General features: G+C 44.5%; 2 long non-coding RNA genes across 3 annotated transcripts; both read right to left on the bottom strand.

The window, feature by feature from the left end:
• Positions 1-14,177: 14,177 nt before the first annotated feature.
• Positions 14,178-18,065, bottom strand: LOC128623879 (uncharacterized). 2 transcript variants are annotated; one of them, XR_008388685.1, is made up of 4 exons: positions 16,987-18,065; positions 15,288-15,453; positions 15,047-15,139; positions 14,178-14,646 (listed from the first exon to the last, which is right to left on the bottom strand). It is a non-coding gene; the product is annotated as an uncharacterized LOC128623879 (long non-coding RNA). The 2 variants fall into 2 exon arrangements; XR_008388684.1 differs by having other exon boundaries at positions 14,178-15,139.
• Positions 18,066-18,073: 8 nt separating this feature from the next.
• LOC128623882 (uncharacterized) lies at positions 18,074-19,596 on the bottom strand. The gene is made up of 3 exons (XR_008388687.1): positions 18,870-19,596; positions 18,605-18,725; positions 18,074-18,118 (listed from the first exon to the last, which is right to left on the bottom strand). It is a non-coding gene; the product is annotated as an uncharacterized LOC128623882 (long non-coding RNA).
• Positions 19,597-21,986: the final 2,390 nt, after the last annotated feature.

The raw sequence follows: 21,986 nt of genomic DNA, 5'->3' as shown, positions 1-21,986 counted from the left end.
AACCATAGTGTGTTACTCTTAAAAGATCTTAAAGTGTGAATCCAATTCGTCAATATCCGCCTAATACCGCTTTTGTGTGTCTAGGTGCCCGTCGTCATTTTTTCTTCTCTCCTTTACTGGAGGGGCTGGATTTGGATCTGAACACTCACTATCAGCTCGCGCATCTCACTGCTGACATCATGGTGCTACTTAACATTCTTCGCAGCACCCCCTCTGGAAATTGGAAAAGTGCCAATAGTCTCCCAAGATCCAGCTTTATCTTGCTCAGTGTTGATAGGATTGACCCTATGCATGTTGGGGATAGAAATGCCCTCATCGTGGTAGAATCCTTATAACCACTAGAAAAGTTGTCCACTGCACTGGGCAAAGCATAATTTTCTGAGATTCAACCTAAGCCCCAAGCTCTTCATATGGGCGAGAACAACATCTCGATGTTGAACCGCCAGTTCCCTGGATCATGCTAGAATTAAGCAGTCATCCAGGTAGTTTAGTACATGGATGCCCTAGAGTCACAATGGAGCCAGAGTGACATTCATGCACTTTGTGAAGGTGCGAGGGGATAAAGCTAGCGATATTTCTATGTGGAAATATGCACCTTTTAGATCTATTGTCACAAACCAGTCCTCAAACTGAATCTGTGGAACAATAAGTTTGGGCGTCAGCATCTTGAACCTGTATGTCTGAAAGAGTACAGTTCAGATGACGCAGATCTAAAATTGGCCGCATACTCCTATTTGTTTGCGGACCAGGAAATACCGGCTGTAAAAACCTCCCTCCCTCAGGGAACGAAGTACATGTTCTATGGCCCCTTTGTCCAAGAGGGATCTTACATCCTGCGCTAAAGTCCGGCTCTGGTCTGTGCTGACTACTGTGGTGAGCACACCTCTGAACTGGGGAGGTTGAGCTATAAACTGGACCCGGTAACCCTTTTCTACGGTAGACAGAACCCATGGAGACACATTTGGCAGTAGTTTCCACGCTGCCAGATGGTCTTTTAGTGACATTAACTATTCCACATTCTATTGGAGGGAAAGCATCAGATTTTCGTTGCCCTGAGACAGCTCGCTGACCAGAGAAAACTGAAAACTTGGGGATCGCCTTGGCTAGGGGAGGACCTACAGTACCACTGGGGGTACCTGCCCTAACAACCTCATGTCCCTTGATATGTCCCTCCACGGCCCCTCAGGACCGCTCTTCTTTGCCTGCTTGGCCTTTATGACCATTCTCAGATCAGGCCTAGTAGCAGGCCGCGACTGTGGCCGCCCGGTTCCCCTGGCTTTCTGCGGGGGTTGGCGGGCTGCCATACTCACCTTCTGGGTCTCCCTCGCACTAGTGCTGGCCCGGGCTCCACTCGTGGATGCCCAGGTGAGCTCAAGACAACAGGGAAGGAACTGGATGAATGCCGCCATATGTCGAGCTCACTCAGCAGGTCTGCTTGGTAGGCCTGCAACACTGCCATTGTCTGCAGTGACCCACAAGCAAGACTACTACCACATAGGCCTTGCCCACCAACGCCACGGTGGCCTTACACGGTGGCTTGGATGGCAAAGCCGGCCCCCCCTAATTACCTGCCATCGATGGAGAGAGGTAGCTCGCAAGTGCCTCTTCCACCTTCAGCATAGCTAAATAGCCATGCCGTTCATTCCCCACAATGGCCGAATAATCCAACATTGTAGGGTTATAAATATGGCTTATGCATGGTTTTCCCCCAGAGGCCTGATATTTTGTCATGCACTTCTGGAAGAAAGGGGAGTTTCTGTAGTGTAAGGGATTTACTTTCACTGGGGAGAAAAAGGCTCATCCAGCCTTAGTAATCACTTCAAGCAGCTCTTTATATGATGCTCTCAGTTCTTAGCACATCCTTCGGGCTCCTTGGGGTCAGAGAGGAATTATTACTATAATATTTGTGTGTGTGTGCATGTATTTTTTTTTCCCCCTTTGGCTTTCCATAGCGGAAGGAGGAGTCGCGACGCAAGCTCCAAAATCCAGTGGAGAGCCGAACCTGGAATTCAGAGCAAGAGATAGAGCAGCGCTCGTCTCCGCCTCCTCTTCCGGATCCATAAGAGATCCCCCGAACCTGAGATGGCTAGCTGCCTCGGCAGCGGCCGGCCCAAATCTGCGAGGCTCCGAAACCCAACTCGCTTCAGCTTCCAAGAAGAGCGCGAGTCGCGAGCCGAGCTGCTTAATGTAGGCATTACCATGCGCAGCCTCTCGAGGCTGCCATTGCATGCTACACTCCTAAACACTTCACCCAGAAAGTGTGCGCTATTCCCCGTGATGAAACGGGAGCAAGCCGTAACACACTTCCTGAATTCCCTCACTCATATTTTTCTCTCTCGCTCATTCCTTTTTTTTTTAAAGGGATAGAAAAGTTCTGAGATTTTGAGAAAAGATAGTGAGGAAATTAAGCGTCTTTTTGTTTCTTTACACAAACAACTGACATGCAGTCTTTCGCTGAAGATAATAAAGGCTGATGGTGCGGTTCACAGGTGCCATATTTATATCACGCGACGCGCTTAATTGCCATGTCACCTGATCATGGCAGGCCTATAAATAGACATGATTGTACACAAGCTTCAGATACCATTCACGTGCGAGAGGCGCTCCCCCATAGTGTTATGCTAAATGCAATGTCGAAGTTCCCTTTGAAAGGGAACAACTTGCTAATAAGAGAGGTCAGAGGAAAATGGCCAGATTGCTTCGAGCTGCCAGGAAGGATATAGTAACTCAAATCATCACTCTTTACAACTGTGGTGAACAGAAAAGCATCTCACCATGCACAAAATATGCACACTGAGCTTTACAGATCACTGAGTTTAAGAATTTATTTATGTGTGCTGTGAAAATGTTTTTATGTATATTTCATACTAAATAGTTTCAGACATGAAAACAAAATTTAATATAAAACAAAGCCAACCTGAGTAAACACAAAATACAGTTTTTAAATAATGATGTTATTTACTGAAGCAAAAAAGTTATGCCTGTGTGAAAATGTATTTGCCCGCGCAGTTACTAATTCCCCAAGTCTATGAAGCTGCATTCATAATGGGCTTCAGCTGGACTAGACACAACCAGGCCTGATTACTGCAAACCCTGTTCAATCAAATCTACACTTAAATAGAACTTTTTCAACAGCAAGTAGTTGGTTAAAAGGTTTTACCCAGTAACACACTATGACAAAGCTGAAAGAAATTCCAGAAATGATGAGGAAGAAGGTGATTGAAATACATCAGTCTGGGAAGGGTTACAAAGCTATTTCAAAGGCTCAGGTACTCGAAAGAACCACAGCAAGAGCCATTATCTCCCTATTTTGCCAAAACACACTGTGATGATCCTCAAACCTTTTAGGAGAATGTTCTGTGGACTGATGAATCGAAAGTGAAACTGTTTGGAAGACGGGTCCTGTTACATTTGGCGTAAACCAAACACATAATTCCACAAAAAGAACATCATACCTACGGTCAAGCATGGTGGTGGCAGTGTGATGGTGTGGGGATGCTTTGCTGCTTCAGGGTCTGGGCAACTTGTAGTAATTGAAGGAAACATGAATTCTGCTCTCTACCAGAAAATCCTAAAAGAGAATTAGGATTCTCGGTCTTCAGTCCGTAAGATGAAACTCAAGCGTAGCAAGACAATGATCCAAAGCATAGGAGTAAGTCCAAGTTCTAGAAGTAAGTGAAAGACTGATCTCCAGTTATCGGAAGTATTTGGTTGCAGTTATTGCGCTAAAGTTGGCACAACCAGATTTTAAGTTTCAGGAGGCAATTCAATTTCCACATTAGTGATAGCTGTTGGATAACTTTTTTAATAGTATTGTCTTATATATATATATATATATATATATATATATATATATATACACAGTAGGGAAGCTAGCCAGTGGTGGGTGGAGCACAGACACACGGTTTCAGTGTTGCCGAGTAGGATCTTTATTCAGGACAGTCTAGAGGGTGTGAGTGAGTGCGAGTGTGTGTGTGTGCTTGCGTGTGGGCGTGAAATCGTGTGTTGAGGGGTTCAGTTGTCTGCGGGGTTGCCGGAGTCGCGCCGGGGCTTTCCTGAGCGACGGGGGTTCCTCTCAGCTGTCAGGCAATGCCGCATTTGCAGCCAGGGGGCGGAGTCTTCACTCGGGTCTGAGTCGTATGTATTGTGAGAGTTGTCTCCCTTTTCGAGCGGAACAGCGACCTTTTATACTCTCCCCTCATCTGCTGGATAGTGGAATTCTCCCGTGCCACACACCATTCCTCAGCCGAGGGTGTGTTGGCGGCTCCGCCCTGCTGCCACATGCTCTACGGCTGTCCAAAACATTGGTGGTGCTGAAGCGGGGCTGTCTCTTTAGCACCACCGCGGCAGTCGCGGGAGGAGTGATTTTAATTTCTTGTGCGCTGGCTGTTGGCCCATCACAACAGTACCCCCCCTCAGCTTTGAGCCTACTGCCGCCGCGTGTCAGGCCCACAGAGCATCCCGTCTTGAGAGACCATCTGCATTCCCATGGTGGGTCCCCGCCCGGTGCTGGACCTGGAAAGAGAAGTCCTGTAATGCAAGGAACCATCGGGTTACCCTGGCATTAGTGTCTTTGGCCTTGGCCATCCACTTTAGTGGGGCATGGCCTGTCACCAGGACCAGCCAGGTAATATCGTAGCTCTTCAATGGCCCATTTTATCACCAGGGCCTCTCTTTCCATGGCTGCATATTTCTTCACAGCCGGGGACAACTTCCGACTGATGTAGAGGACTGGGTGTTCCTCTCCGTCGAAAGTCTGTGAGAGAACTGCGCCCAGCCCGGTTTTGGATGCATCTGTGTGCACGGTGAATGAAAGGGTGAAGTCTGGGTTGCGTAGCACTGGAGTGCTGGTCAGGGCTTCTTTCAGGGCTTGGAAGGCCCTTTCCGCTTCGGCTGACCACTTCACCCGGTCCGGCTGGCCCTTTTTTGTGAGATCTGACAGAGGGTAGGCTACAGAGGAGAAGTTAGGCACAAATTGGCAGTTTTTTGATGTAGGCCAGGGATAGTCTTTTACTGCCTCAATTTTCTTCATCTGGGGCTTTAATAGGCCCCGGCCAATATGGTACCCGAGGTACTGTGCCTCCGTTAGCCCCAAATGGCACTTTTTGGGGTTGGCTGTCAGCCTGGCTTTCCAGAGCTCCTTCAGGAACTCCCCCAGGTGGAACAGGTGGTCCGACCACATGGAGGAGTGGATAACCACATTGTCCAGGTAGGCAGCTGCGAAGGGATGATGTGGATGCAGGACAATGTCCATTAGTCACTGGAACGTTGAAGTCGGTGGAGCCCAAAGGGGAGAACCCGGTACTGCCAGTGGCCGTTCGCCGTGCTGAAGGCCATCTTCAGTCTTACCTCTGGGGCCAGGGCCACTTGCCAGTATCCTTTGGTTAGGTCCAGGGTGGATATGAATCGGGCCCTCCCCAGTCACTCCACTAGGTCGTCCACTCAGGGGAGGGGATAGCTGTCGAATTCTGAGACCTGGTTCAGCTTCCGGAAGTCAGTACGACTACAATGGGGCTGCACCAGGGGCTATTAGATTCCTTGATGATATTGTCTCGCAGCATTTGGCCAATCTCCTCCTCGATAGCCTGGCGGCAGGCCTCCGGGACACGATAGTGCCGCTGTCGCACCACCACTCCCAGCCGGGTTTTGATTTCGTGGTGGACCAGTTGCGTCATCCCTGGAGAGGTAGGGAACACATCCGTGAATTGACCCACCAACTCTGATAACTCCTGTCTTTGCCCGGGAGTGAGGTCTTCACCCAGCTGGACCAAGGTACCCTCATCATGACCTGTGTCTCGGGGCGCGAATGCAGACACTACTGGTGCTGGCTCTACCCACTTCTTTAGCAGGTTTACGTGGTATGTTTGTGTCTCCGCTCGCTTACTATGCTGTTGCAGGTGATAGTTTACGGCCCCCTTCCACTCAAGGACTGTGTATAGCCCTTGCCATTGAGCTAGGAACTTGCAGGAACTGTTCGGCACCAGTAGGAGCACCTGATCGCCAGGTTGGAACTCTCAGGGTTCTGTTGAGTGGTCGTACACTCGTTTATGCTCCTCCTGGACGGCTCTCATATGCTCCTGGATGATCAGAGCCACTCGGGCAATCTTCTGCTGCATCTCCTGCTCGTACTCAATGACCGAGTGGAATGGGGAGGGCTGTTCCTCCCAAGCTTCCTGGGCCACATCCAACAGCCCTCGGGGTCGTCGTCTGAAGAGGAGTTCGAAGGGGGTAAAGCCCATGGAGGCTTGGGGGCACTCCCGGATGGCGAACAGGACATAGGGTAGGAGGCGGTCCCAATTTCTCCCTTCCTCGTTTACCACCCTCCGTAGCATCTGCTTCAAGGTCTGGTTGAATCTCTCGACAAGCCCGTCGGTCTGGGGGTGGTAGACGGACGCCTTTAGGTGCTTAACCTGCAACAGCCGACACAGATCAGACATTAGTTTGGAGACGAAAGGCGTACCTTGGTCAGTTAAGATGTCCTTCGGTATCCCCACGCAGCTGAAGAGGAGCATCAGCTCTTTCGCAATATTACGGGAGGTGGCTTTGCGGAGTGGCACCACCTCTGGGTATCGGGTGGCACAATCCAGGATGACGAGTATGTACTCGTGACCCTAGGCGGATTTGGGGAGTGGCCCCACGAGGTCCATGCCAACCTTGATGGGCAAAGGAATAAAGGGAGCTGGCGGGGGCCTCCGTGGGATGGTGCGCTGGCACTGGGGGCACTGTTGGCAGAATCCCCAGACCTCTGCATCCATCCCTGGCCAGACAAAGCGGTCTTTTAGCTTTTCTAGGGTGTTTCGTGCTCCCAAGTGGCCACTGAGCAGATGGGTGTGGGCCAGGTGCATCAGCGTCTGTGTCTTGCTCTTGGGGACTACCAGGAGGTCCATGATCTCCCCTCAGCGGCTGGCCCGTTGGTATAGGAGACCGCCCTTAACGAGGAAGTAGGAGGAGGGGAGCCTCTGGTTTGGGTTCTGGTCGACCCCATCTATCTGCCGCACCTGGGCCCAACAGTGTTTCAGGCGGTTATCCTCCTTCTGCTCCCACCCAAAGTTCCCCTGCCGGTTCACCTGTTGGAACACAGACAAGATCGGGTTAGCGTGTGTGCGGCTTACTTTCTACTGTGGCACCCTCCTCATCTTGCACCAAGTAGGCCTGCCGGGCTCATGTCTCTTTCGTGCACTGAGGCACCCTGCTGGATTTTGGAGCTGGGCTGGCCAGGAACCCTGGCCAGTCTCTTTCCAGGAGCGGCGGCACCAGGAGGTCGGGGATGACACCGACTAGGAGTGGCCAGGTGCCTGCTTTACCCTGGATCTGGACCTCAGCCGCTGGGATTTCCCTGGTATCCCCATGGACGCAGGTTACAGTGATGGTCCCGTCCCGGCTTAGTTCTCTTGGCAGGATTGTCAGCCGGGCGAGGGTCACTGTGCTCCTGGAGTCCAGCAGGGCGGTGACCGGGCTCCCTTCGACCCACACCGTCAGGGTAGGAGCTCTTGGCGGGTTCGGCGTGTGGAGGGTGCGCCCGCCAACCAGGGTTTTTGGGCTTTCTTGGGTGGCCCCAGGTCCGGCTCCGTTGGCATGGGCTCTTCCCTGGGCGTCCCATAGGCGGGCGGGCATTGGAGGGTCCCCCCCAGGGTGGCACTGGCGGTCGGGCTGGTGGGGCAGGAATATTCTGGGGGACCACCGTCCTTCCCGGCCGAGCTCCAGGGTGGCCAAAGTGCACTCCAGGGTGGCTAGGAGTTCCTTGGGTGTCCCTGGAGCCTGCACTCCCATGACCTGGCGTTCTGTTGGCGGCAGAGCCCTTAGAAATCAGTCCATGGCCACCTTTTCTGCCACCTTGGTGTCGGGTTGAAGCCACCTCGGTGTATATATGTCGGGTTGAAGCCACCTCTTGGTTATGCGCAGAAGGGTGTTCATCTGCCCGTGTGGTTTGACCCCCGGCCAATAGTTACACCGATGGAACCCCGCCACCGCCTGGTGGGGGGTTCGCCCACACCACACCAGGATCTCCTTCTTCACCTCTCCATAGTCAGCTGCTTCCTCCAGAGAGAGGGCGTAGTAGGCCGTGCGCGCCTCCCTGGAGAGCAGCGGGCAGAGGATGTGTGGCCACTCGTCGCTGTCCCAATCTTTGCGGCGGGCGATGCATTCAAAGGTCTCTAGGGCGGCCTCGATGTAGTCCTCAGGGGTCAGAGGGGGAAGCAGGCATCGGATCTCGCGGCCGGGATCAGGGAGAGGCGTGGCAGCTGTGAGAGTTGTTGTTTTCAGGGCCACCAGTTCCTGGGTCACGGCCTGTAGGCTGTGCGCGAGCTGCTGCATCACGGCTTGCTGCTGTAGATTTGACTCCAGAAGGTGCTGCAGCGTGGGAGCCATTTTATTTACTAAAAATGTATTTATATATTTATTTATATATATATTTTTTAAGGGTGGTGTAGAGTGTGGGGCTTAAATACAAAGGGGAAAAAAGAAACCCAAAGGGGAAGGGGAAAAAAACTCTCCCTTTTTTTTTTTCAGGTGGGTGGGTCTGTGTTCATGCCCGCATCCTCCACCAGTGTAGGGAAACTAGCCAGTGGTGGGTGGAGCACAGACGCACGGGAGGCCGTTTTAGTGTTGCAGAGTAGGATCTTTATTCAGGACAGTCTGGAAGGTGTGAGTGAGTGCGAGAGTGTGTGTGTGTGTGTGTTTGCGTGTGGGCGTGGAATCATGTGGTGAGGGGTTCAGTTGACTGCGGGGTTGCTGGAGTCGCGCCGGGGCTTTCCTGAGCGACGGGGGTTCCTCTCGGCTGTCAGGCACGCCGTGTTTGCAGCCAGGGGGCGGAGTCTTCGCTCGGGTCTGAGTCGTATGTATTGTGAGAGTTGTCTCCCTTTTCGAGCGAAACAGCAGCCTTTTATACTCTCCCCTCCTCTGGTAGATGGTGGAATTCTCCCGTGCAGCGCGCCATTCATCGGCCGAGGTGTGTCGGCAGCTCCGCCCTGCCGCCACGTGCTCTCCGGCTGTCCAAAACGTTGGTGGTGCTGAAGCGGGGCTGTCTCTTCAGCACCACCGCGGCAGGAGCGATTTTAATTTCTTGTGTGCCGGCTGTCGGTCCGTCGCAACTCTCTCTCTCTCTCTCTCTCTCTCTCTCTCTCTATATATATATATATATATATATATATATATATATAAATAATATGCTGAAGTTTTCAGTAAAAACATTTTTTATTTAAAAAACATAAAAACCAAGCAGTCAGCCATTAGCATTGATGCATTCTGCCCCATCTGAGTCCTACTGTACTTTTATTGTTCCATGTGTCAATTTTACTGTCATGAAGCATTGTGATTTATCTAGCAAGAAGTACCTTGTAAATAAGGTTTAGAAAAATGCTATATAAATAAAGATTTAATTACTACAGAGATTACATTTACAAATATTTACGCAACGGTAAAAACATTTTGAAGATAGTCATAACAACCGATGTACTCACCTGTTTTTTCCCAATCTTTTTACCTGTTCCAATCCACTGTAACTACACTTTACTATGAAATTTATTCATTAAATCATTATAATAATCATTATAAGTATGGTGGCTTAGTGGTTAGCACATTTGCCTAGCACCTCTGGATATGGGGGTTCAACTCCTGCTTCCACCCTGTGTGCGTGGAGTTTGCATGTTCTCCCTGTGCTTCGGTGGTTTCCTCCGAGTACTCCAGTTTCCTCCCCAAGTTCAAATATATTAGATTAGATTAGATTCAACTTTATTGTCATTAAGCAGATTGTGTGAGATTGTGTCCTGCGATCGGTTGGCACCCCATCCAGGGTGTCCCCCCACCTGGTGCCCCGAGCTCCCTGGGATAGGCTCCAGGCTCCCCGTGACCCTGTGTAGGATAAACGGTACAGAAAATGGATGGATGGATTTTACACATTCACCCCCATTAATTATTTGCAATATACCACAAGTCACATGTTCAACAGGATGTTGTATCATTTGACTTTCCTGAAGATCATGTGAAGAAGAAAATGATGTTCCGTAATTAAAAAAAAATTAAAACAAAACTTAACCCTGTTGCGTTCAACCCTGTTTCTCATTTAAGAGCAAAATGCAGCCATTTTATCCAAAGAAACATGATAAAATGAGATTGATGCCTGAGATGGATCCCAGCAAACAATTTCACGTGGAATAGTCGGCGAAAAGTCGCAAAGATTATCGTCAATATGACGTATAATCAAGCCGCTTTCAAGTCGTAAAACGGGGACACTTTTATACGCATTTTATTGTCGAAACCAAGCCTCTAAATGTAAGAGCTCTAAGCGGATATTATACATCAAAACCAAACCTCTAAATGTAACGGCTCTAAGTGGATATTCTGCGGCGAAACGAAGCCTCTAAATGTAACGGCTCTAAGCGGATATTCTACGTCGAATTGTTTGCTGGGATCAGACTAGTATATTTACATAGATTTGAAGTCATTCATTATACAGGGAAATTTTCCCAAGAGCTAAGAATTAATTAATATTTGTAAAAATTGTAGTTAAAATTTGGAACAAGAAAATTTAGACAGTTGACAATGATGTTCCAGGGGGACAAACACTACATGAGGATAACTGCAACATATACATGAAGTTCCAGTTTTTGATTCCAGCATTGCAAGATATTAATCAAATTTTGTAATAATTCATATACAAATATATGCTCAATGATACACATGCATATAGTATTTTGTAATTGGCTGTATATACCTCATAATGTGGTGTAAATACACTACACAAATATTTATGCACAAAGTTACACACATTACAATGCTATTTTTTCTAATCAGATATGTGTAATCCTTTAATCCCTGGAGCCAGCATTACACTTCAGCCATCAACACCAGACAGAAGGACATTATATGGAAGGAAGCGTAAATGGATGGAGACACATATGGCTCACATTAGTTTACTGTGAAGGTACGTCTTAGTTGGTGCTTATCTTGGCGAGAGCCAAGTTCGCCGGCCTAAAATCAGCATGAAGTTTAACATCTACTCTCATGTAATGGAAATCATGAAGATCTGGATATGTCCAGTGACTGCTGTGAATAGTGCAGCTGGCAACATGGGAAAGACCTCGTGACACCCTGGAGAGACGGCTGACTGGAGGAAAGAGACCCCATTCGGGCTGGCAAGGGTTAGCTACCCTTGTCGGCAGTATCCAGCTCTGTCTTTTATAAAGACCCATTCAAATTTGTTAAGAAGTTATTCACCAGTGAGAAGAATGGCGTACTAAAGGCATCTAAGTTTGAGCTGGAGAGATATTTGGAGGAAACGCATACAGATACAGAAAAAAGCAAGGGCTTCATCATCTCCAGGGCCTAATGGAGTTCCGTACAGAGTGTACAAGAGTGCTTCAGGAGTTCTACGAATCTTGTGGAATCTGATGAAAGTAGCATGGAAAAAGCAGGTTGTACTAAGAGCATGGTGCCGAGCAGGTGGAGTCTTTATACCTAAAGAAAAAGATTCTAGCAGCATCAGTCAGTTTCGCCCTATCTCCCTATTAAATGTAGAAGGCAAGATTTTCTTCAGCATTATTGCTCAGAGATTGTCAACTTACCTAATAAAGAACTGCTTCATTGACACTTCAATACTAAAAGCGGGCATTCCAGGTTTCCCAGGATGCTTAGAACACATCAATGTGATCTGGCAACAAATTCAATCAGCTAAAAAGGAGAGGAAGGAGCTCCATGTGACATTTCTGGATTTGGCTAATGCATATGGTTCAGTGCCACATGAACTTCTTTGGGCAGCATTTGATTTTTTCAGTGTACCAATGACAATAACAAATCTAGTGAAAGCCTATTTTGGAGATTTGCAATTTAGTTTTTCAACTTCAGAATTCAGCACTACGTGGCAATGCCTAGAAGTTGGAATAATGGCAGGATGCACCATTTCTCCACTGGCTTTTACCATGGCAATGGAAGTAATTATTAGGGCATCAAAATGGGTAGTGGGAGGAGAGCGCTTGGCTTCTGGAATACGACTACCACCAATTCGAGCATACATGGATGACATGACAACCATGACTACAACAGTAGCCTGCACTAATCGGTTATTGGGCAAATTAACCAATAACATTGAATGGGCACGAATGCAATTCAAGCCCACTAAATCAAGGAGCATCTATATAATTAAAGGTAAAATAGTAGATAAAACGTTCTTCATTAATGGTGAGGCAATACCAACAGTGTCTGAGAAGCCAGTGAAGAGCCTTGAGAGATGGTACGACGGGGATCTAAAGGACACAGTTCGTGTGGGAGAAGTTAGACAACAAGTGGTGGAAGGGTTGAAGAGCATAGACAGCAGAGCTTTACCAGGTAAATTAAAACTCTGGTGCTTTCAGTTTGGCCTACTGCCAAGGTTGCTGTGGCCACTGACTGTGTACATACGAGGTTTCTTTGACAACAGTAGAGAAGCTGGAAGCTTTAATCAGTTCATACATCAGGAAACGGTTGGGAGTTCCACGCTGCCTCAGCAGAGTGGGACTTTATGGTAAAGGAATACTGCAGCTACCGGTCTCCGCTCTAACCGAGGAGTTTAAGTGCGCCAAGGTCCGACTGGAAATGACATTAGTAGAGTCACATGACAAATGCGTAAGGGAGGCAGCACCTGTGTTGAAAACTGGAAGAAAGTGGGTGGCAAAGAAAGCTGTGGAGGATGCAAAGGTTGCCCTTTAAATTGTTGATATTATGAGGCAAGTTCAGCATGGAAGAGGGGGTCTTGGTTTCAGTTCAGCTCCTCCTACATGGCACAAGGCAGCCCCAGCACAACGGGGGAAGCTTGTAGTCAACAAGGTGCAAAAGCAGGAGGAGAGGATGAGGTGTATAAAGGCCATTTCCCAGGGCAAGCAGGGAGAATGGATGAGATGGGAGAGTGTGGAACAACGCAAGATTGGCTGGCAAGACCTATGGTCAATGGAACAGAGCAGGATCAGTTTCCTTATAAGGTCAATGTATGATGTTCTCCCGTCATCACAGAACCTAAACCTTTGGGTAGGAGAGGATCCCTCATGTCCTTTGTGTTCATCACCTGCAACATTAAGGCACATTTTGACAGGATGCAAGGTGGCTCTTAGCCAAGGACGGTTTACTTGGCGCCATGACCAGGTGCTGCGATGTTTGGCCTAAGCATTGGAAGACATGCGTAACATGACCAATAAATTGCCACCTGTTCCATCAAAACAGTACACACAAAAGACAATATTCCTCCACCCAGGAGAACAATCACCAAGAAAAGGTGTTAAAACCAATCCTCACCCAGGACAACCGGAAGCTGCTAGAGACTGGAAAATGCTAGTAGATGTTGATCAACGGCTTATTTTTTCACCTGAGATTGCCACCACAAACCTTCGACCAGATATTGTCTTGTGGTCTGGGTCAGCACGCCTTGTTCACCTGGTAGAGTTAACAGTGCCATGGGAGGATGCTGTAGATGAGGCGTATGAGAGGAAGAAATTGCGGTATGCTCAACTAGCCACTGAAGCGGAACTGTGAGGATGGAGAATCTGGGTTTACCCAGTGGAAGTGGGATGTCGAGGATTTGTGGCACACTCTACAACCCGGTTTCTTAGAGATGTTGGATTCAATGGCCAAGAGTTGCGTCGCACAGTGAAGAACTTATCTGAAGCAGCAGAGAGGAGCAGTAACTGGCTGTGGTTGAGACGGAAAGATTCTGGCTGGGGAGCTCAAGCACAATAGAAAGAAAGAAAGGCTGAGGTACAGGTAAATTAGCTGGGCTGAGTTGAGTGGGGGACGGAGGGGGGTGATGCTGGGATGCCAGAATCACCATCGAGCCCTCTTGAGGTGTCGTGGGCTAGTCAACGAAACACAGAGGACAGAAGGAGCCCACTTGAAGACCCCAGAGATGTACCCTACTTAGCTCAATCCAGACGTTGTGTGTGCTGATGCACTAGGGAGAAAATAAGCTGATCCCTGGAGTCAGCATTACACTTCAGCCATCAACACCAGACAGAAGGACATTATATGGAAGGAAGCGTAAATGGATGGAGACACATATGGATCACATTAGTTTACTGTGAAGCTACGTCTTAGTTGGTGCTTATCTTGGCGAGAGCCAAGTTCACCAGCCTAAAATCAGCATGAAGTTTAACATCTACTCTCATGTAATGGAAATCACTTGTACCTATAATTTCTTGAAAAGTACACAAGTCCTCATTTTCCAACATTATGTGGCAAGATACAATTAAAGCATATAACATACCGCATGCTTTAAAAAATCCGTAATTAAACAATGCTTCAATAATGTGGATGTTAGATTCTGGTCTGTGAAATTCCCATGATGAATCTTATGAATGACAGGTAACAATGATATAGTTTAACAAACTCCGTGAATATTTTTAATAAACATGCATGAATTTTAGTAAATGCAGACAAAGTGAATAGCTGAAAAATGACATTCAATATTGTAACACACAAAACAGCCAGATATACCTATGTATTGCTAAACATAGAAAACAATTTATTAATCAGACATCAAACAAATCCCAATGGAATTCTCAGTATATACAAGCTCATTAGAATTGTACTGTTTGGAGGATGTCACGCGAGGGAGAGGAATGAGATTCCAAAATTGGACTCACACCCAATTCTTGTAGGACGCAGTGGAGATCCCACGTAGCTCTGCTGTGAACAGACAGTGGATATATCTGAATATATGGCATTTCATTTCATTGGTATATACATGTACTATATGATGCAGTCTGAACCAACAATTACTGAATCAGTAAACTACAGACATTAGCTACACATTCCTGAACGCAAGAAAGTGAACCACAATTCACTCATAATTTGAAACCTCCAAATCAATCATCAATATTCACAAAAGGTTTGGAGTATGTATGCACTTTCAGTTATATGCATAGTGGAAAGGTTTTTGCTTTTCAAATGGATATAAAAACTAATGAATCAGTCAACAATGTTACACAATGGCACATCTGTATGAATGAGAAAAGAAACAGAATCACAGAAGTTGTAGATTTAAATTCTAGACATGCATAAACAATCATATTATGTTTCTTGCCACTTTTCCTGGCTGGGGCATTTTTTACGTAGCTGCCGATGGCCTCTCTGCAACTGGCAACAGTATATTCACGTCCATGGGCTTGTTCAGCAATATCTGTAACATAAATATTAACAAAAACATTCAGCCTTGGAATGCAATAACAGAGAAAATGTCCAATTTCTGAAGGCAAAACTTTCTTTTCAAGAGTTTGAAAAAGGAGGCATATACTGTCATATATACATTTTTTATCCTTCATACTCACAGTGTAAAAGGCGATACACTTCATCCTGATCAGTCAAAGCCAACTTCCCACCTTTGGACCCTTTCAACGAAAACATACACCACAGGTTGTTCTCCCCGATTCTTTGGAGAATGGAGCAAACTATCTCTCCGATGCTGCTCCCCCTCATTGTCTTCAAGTAAGCATGCTACAAGAAATTCAAATAAAAAATCTCTGGAATACATGGTACAATATAAGATGCAATTCCGTCATTTAGTCACATAGGATTGTATGACATAATTTTGATATTATGATCAAAAACTTCAGTTCATATAAACATATAGATTTATTATTCTGAGATTTATTATTATTATTCTGAGTCAAACTCTGGGTGAACGGTAAAAAGTGTGACTTACAAAACAGTTGTGAAGTTTTTCGCTATTCTTCAGGTGTTGTTTATTGTTCAGTTGCAAACATACAACTGTGTATCATCAGCATAACAGTGGAAGCTAATTCCATGTTTACGAATAATTTGACCTAGAGGTAGCATATATAAAGTAAAAAGCAGTGGGCCTAAAACAGAACCTTGTGGAACACCAAATTTAAAATCGGTATGCATGGAGAAGTCTCCATTTACATCTACGAACTGATAACGATCAGTCAAATAAGACCTGAGCCAGGAGAGGACTGTTCCCTTAATGCCAACAACATTTTCTAATCTATCAAGGAGAATAGTATGATCTATAGTATCAAAAGCTGCACTAAGGTCAAGTAACACAAGCAGCGAGACAAAATCCTGATCAGAGGCCAGTAGTAGGTCGTTTACTACGTTAACTAACGCTGTCTCTGTGCTATGATGAGGTATAAATCCTGACTGATACATTTCATGAATGTTATTCCTATGCAAGTATAAGCATAACTGCTGTGCTACAACCTTTTCTAAAATCTTGGAGAAGAAGGGGAGATTTGATATAGGTCTATAGCTGGACAGTTGAGAGGGGTCAAGGTCAGGTTTTTTAAGCAGGGGTTTAATCACTGCTAATTTAAGTGATTTAGGTACATAGCTAGTGCTAAGGTAAGAATTGATTATATTTAAAAGCGGTTCAATTACTCCAGGACAAATCTGTTTAAATAAACATGTAGGTACAGGATCTAGTATGCAAGTTGATGAATTCGCTGAAGAGATTAATGTAGCTAGTTCGGTCTCTCTAAGGGGAGTAAAACATTCTAAACATTGATCTGATATTGCTATATTATCATCTATAGGGTTAGTTACAATACTGTCTGGTTTTAATTTAATAGCCTGAATTTCACATCTAATATTTTCAATCTTAACAATGAAAAATTACATAAAATCTTCGCTGCTATGTAATGATTGAGTGCTTTTTTCTGTAGTGGTTTTATTCCTAGTTAATTTTGCTACTGTGTTGAATAGAAATTTTGAATTGTTTTTGTTATCTCCTGTTAAGGTGCAGAGATAGACTTTTCTATCATCGCTAAGAGATTTTCTATAGTTCAATAGACTCTCCTTCCATGCTGTTTGAGATATTACCAATTTGGTTTGATGCCATTTACGTTCTAATTGTCGAGTGGTCTGTTTTAAGGTACGAATTTTATCATTATACCAGGGTGCTAGCTTTTTCTCTCTAATTAATTTTGTTTTGAGTGGAGCCACTCTATCTAGCGTGTAGTGGAGTGTTGACTCTAAGCATTCAGTGGTAATACCACACTGCGTGCTTACCCTGGATGTGTAGGCAGAAGCACAAGATGTTTCCAGCGCAGTTCTTCACTCCAGCAGCTGGGCCTGCTTGTCGAGTAGGTCGCGGATGTGTTTCTCCACATCCCCTAGTTCCAGCAGCACCAGGTGCACTCAAAATCGGAGAAACAACCGACATATTTGCTTTAAAAAACAGCGGTAAATGAGATAAATGTAAAATGTAAACAAGGCTAGCAGTGAGGCTTGTAGACAGCTAGCATCACTAGTCACGGATGTTTGTAAGAACCAATAAAACTTAGCGACAGCACAACGTTACGATTGTTTTATTTAAAGTAGTATCAGTGATATTATATATATGTTAATGTTGTTGTATAATGATGTTTATACATCATACAACATAATAAATGTTGTAAAGGTAAAAAAAAAAAAAGAATCATTTTAAAGTATAGAGATTAGAAGAAAATAGCGTCAGCTCGAGGGACACTGCTTCCTGCGACACTTCCTGCGACACCAAATTCAGACCTGCGACACATTCAGATCCTCTAACTCCCTGAGAGTTTTGAGAGGCCGTGGTAAGAGCTGCAATATGAACAAACATTGAGCTGCAATATGAACAAACTATTTATCAAAAACAGAATACATATTTATGTGACAAATTGTCATGCATCTGACCTATGACTATTCACAAAAATAGCACAAAGTACACACACAGAACGCACAGGGGTGGACACCAGGAATGAGTCCATCTCTGTGAAACTCCACTGCCATCTAGGCCACTGAATGTTTGGTTATCCTGTGGAGTAGGGTGAATGTTCACCTCAACTTCCATATTTGATGATGTTGATTGGGGGACTGGCTGCCGTGTCTCCACACAGATGTTTTCTTTTTGGTGGTGAGCGATAAATGGAGGTGGAGAAGGGGGACGTGACACCTGCTTCCCTTTTGAGGCGTTACTTGACTTTTTCTTAATTTTTTTTTCGTTCTGTTGCACTTTTCATTACCCTCCTGCTTTCCTCTGAGTCATCAGATTCCTCTTTATCCGCTTCAGCAAGCATCCTCTTACAGCACGGTGCATCAACATCCCTAGTCAAGAGATGCGCAGCTTCACCATGTCGTTTATAGTTTTGCGACCAGTTAGTCGCAGTTTGGAGATCTTCTGTAAGATACAGAAATGTTATTCATATGATTCAATAATACATAGAAAGTCATTTAAAAAATATGATGACTGTAATTCCTTCTTTCATTATTACACTGGGAAATGATTTTAATAGTAGACCATTCCGTCACCGTACTGGCATAAAGGGCTACCTTTTTACTGTATCAATCTTCAGTCAGAACATGAAAGAGTCACTGGGTGTCATTTTTATTTCTGGATGATTTCATGAAGCTCACCAATACCATTATTTCAGACAATAGAAAAGAGAAACAATATGGTAGACAAACTGTTTCATCTGGACTCAGTTCCTTGTGACAATCATTAGCAGATTTACATTGGTCATGGTTCCAGAGGTGATAGCAAGTTATTTTGTTGTTGTTTTTTTTTTTGGTGTGTGTGTGGGGGGGGGGGGGGGGGGGTGTTCATTCCTGAAGTCAATTGAAAACAGTATAGTCTACATTTCCTATGCTATGAGGTTTCACTTACTACAACGGGAGAGGAGATATACTTCATAATGGTTCCACCAAACATGGCTTGGAGGAACTGGTCGCGTCAGACGTTTTGGTGTTGGCTGCTCTTTGGGCCACGGGATGTAGTATAATCCACTCTGTTGAATGTTAATAATGTGATAGGACTGCTGAAATATATGCTCATGACTTTGAGTAACTACACAAAAAAAAAATGCACTATAGTCAGCAAGTGACAATTACTATAAAATGTCCACAAAAATTAACATTATCCAGTACATTACCTCCTTATCTTCTTTAACCCATGACCGATGAACGATGGCAAATGGATCTCCTTCTTCCAGAAACTTGACAACATAATACTGTTAGGACAGTATGTCCGTCAGAGTCGTCAGTTTTGTGATGTCCATAACAGGTATCTGAAATTTTGTATGTGTTGTTTTTACATTATTTTACATTATTTACATTGCTATTTATGGAAATAATGGAAATAAATAAATTTCGCTGGTCAACCACATCATAGTCAAATGCATGATCAGGAGATAACACATTCATAAAAGTCATACATATCAGAAAACAGTAAACTTTCAGTCTCAATGGTTAATATTCAAACAAGAGTTCATAAAGACTGTGGCAAGGTATTTTTGATGATACTCACATCTTTAGTACGTGTGAAGTACTGGAAACACATGAAAAACAGTTTTTCTGAATTATACCCCTCAGAATTAACACACTGAGGCACACAGCAATAAAGTGAAGAGCTGATTTAATGTCTTTGGTAAGAAAACCTTCTCTGTTAAACGGTTAAAACGCTCATTCTGATGACAAACAACTTCTTAACAAGTCACATAAAACACTTCTCTCAGAAAGCCTCGCTGAACCGGCAGCAGTAACGCGCACGCTCATAGCCCCTGAGGTAAGACAGCCCATCTTGTGTAACTATCTGCCATCTTGTGTAAATAACCGACTGAACTTCAGCTAGCAGAAAGCTAGTGTTAATATGTTCACTGAGAACTTTAAAAAGCATACAAAAAAAAAATCAGCTATTTACAACTTCAGACAAAATGCTGTGATTTAAAGACGAAATGTCCATTTTAAGCTCATGTTAGCTAAAATTCATGCTGTGCTAAACTAAACTAATTTGTTCAGTAGCAAGTTAGCTAGAAAGCTAACATTTTTGTGGGGAAATGTGTGTAAAAATAAAACCAAAAAGGTCCACAGGAAGAAGTAAACCTTGAGCCTTGAACTTTAACATGTTAGATTTTACTCAAAAGAAGTATCAACTCTCTACATCACAGCTTAAATAATTTTCGGTAGATTTAATCTTAGGGCTAACCGTTAGTTAGCTGTCTTCTCTTTAAACTGTATAGCTGAAACCCTGTTTAACGATTTAATTTAATTAAACTACATAACAGATTTATAACTATGTGTAAAGATAAGGAGAAAAAACATTACTTGCCTTGAGTTGGTGTCCAGCTGTGAACTGCTGCTGCTCCACTCAGATGGAGCTTTGAGAGAGAGAATGAACTCCAGCAGGAAAAGATGTTCAGTTGTTTTCCCTGTGGGGGAGGGGCAACTCTCAGCTCCTCAGTTATCACTTCACATATTTATCTTTATTATTAAAGTTAATACCTAAATCTGATGCTGGTTTCGATACGATTTTTTAAATATGATATTATTATTATTATTATTTATTGAGGTATTGATCTGAATTTTTCTGACACTTAGTGATAAGTTTCAGGCATGATCTCTGTGTCTCTATTATCGCTCACATTCAAGCGCGATATCAACACTATCAGATCAACTTTCGTATTTATTAAACGCGATTTCGACCACATATTAGCAACGAAGGGATTGCGACTTCAGGTAATTTTTTATTCGGGTATATAAAATAAACATTTTTACACATCATAGAAATGCCTAGAGTATAATCTACTTAACAGTCCATTCATATATAACACAAACATACCAGTTCAAGATATAGCCTCAATGAAATCCAACATGGTTTAGGGACAATATCTGCGCATGAGCGTGCTTAGCTTTGTATGTTTGGTTTCGTATGTGCAGTTTCGTATGCAAGAGATTTCGTATTCCCGTAAACTGGAGAATACGCTATCAAAAAATGAAATAAAAATAAATCTTAGTGAACAATGAACAATCACATCTAGATATATTTCTTTGAAATTACACAGCAGTAACTTCATTAATCAGTTTTCTTCACATAATTTCAAAGTAATATACCGTTTCAAGAATGTTAACATTGTTCAAGCTTCTTTTCTACGTATATTCGACGTTGATGATTTTTTTCGTCATGATAAAGCCTCTTTTCGACTAACTGTAGCTTTCATTTCAACGGAGGGGATTCGCTTGACTTCGTCAAAAGTGCGTTTATGTTTGCTGGGATTAACCTTTTTTTGAATGATTAAATGCATGTTTTCATATATTTGCTCTTCATTCATTTATTCATTAATCTACAAGAAACGCTGCATCATGATCATGGTTGAGGTGGGTCCGGAGCCTATCCTGAGAACACTGTGCATGAAGTGGGAGAAGTCATCCCTGATGGAATAACAGACCAGCACAGGGCACCATGCACACACGTACAGTACACAAAATATGCCATTATTTAAAGCTCAATAGCATTTGAAGGGAATGATGTACAGTCACACAACCAACTGTAAAGTGTTCATCTACTTGTCAGCTATGATGCACACCTGTTATATTTTTGATATTTATTAAAAATAAGCTATTAAATCACGTGTAAATTAGATATGAATTTCACCACCGAATGGGAACATACACAAAATATGCCATAATTTAAAGCTCAATAGCATTTGAAGGGAATGACTTACAGTCACAGATCCAACTGGAAAGTGTTCAGCTAAATGTCAGGTATGACACACACCTTTAAGCTATTAAATCATATGTAAAATGGGAGAAGTCACCCTTGATGGAATAACAGACCAGCACAGGGCACCATGCACACACGTACAGTACCTATGCATTAATATCAATTTAGCTATAACCAATCCACCTATTTGTATGGTATCAGTCTGGGAGGAAACCAAAGAACCCAGAGGAAACCCACACAAACACAAAGAGAAGAGAACATGCAAAACTCAAGACCCAGACAATAACCCAAGCTCAGGATTGAACTCAGGGCCCCGGAGAAGTGAGGAGGTATACCACCTTTCTATACAACCTATCCTACAGGGTCACGGGGAACCTGGACCCTGTCCCAGGGAGCATCAGGCACAAGGTGGGGTACACCCGGGACAGGGTGCCAATCCATCGCAGGGCACAATCACACACACACACCCATTCATACACTATGGACACTTTGGACATGCCAATCAGCCTACCATGCATGACTTTGGACTGGGGGAGGAAACTGGAGTACC

This window comes from Ictalurus furcatus, chromosome 20 (assembly GCF_023375685.1).
Source record: "Ictalurus furcatus strain D&B chromosome 20, Billie_1.0, whole genome shotgun sequence".
NCBI classification, from domain to species: domain Eukaryota; kingdom Metazoa; phylum Chordata; class Actinopteri; order Siluriformes; family Ictaluridae; genus Ictalurus; species Ictalurus furcatus.
This window is presented reverse-complemented; position numbering and strand designations above follow the sequence as displayed.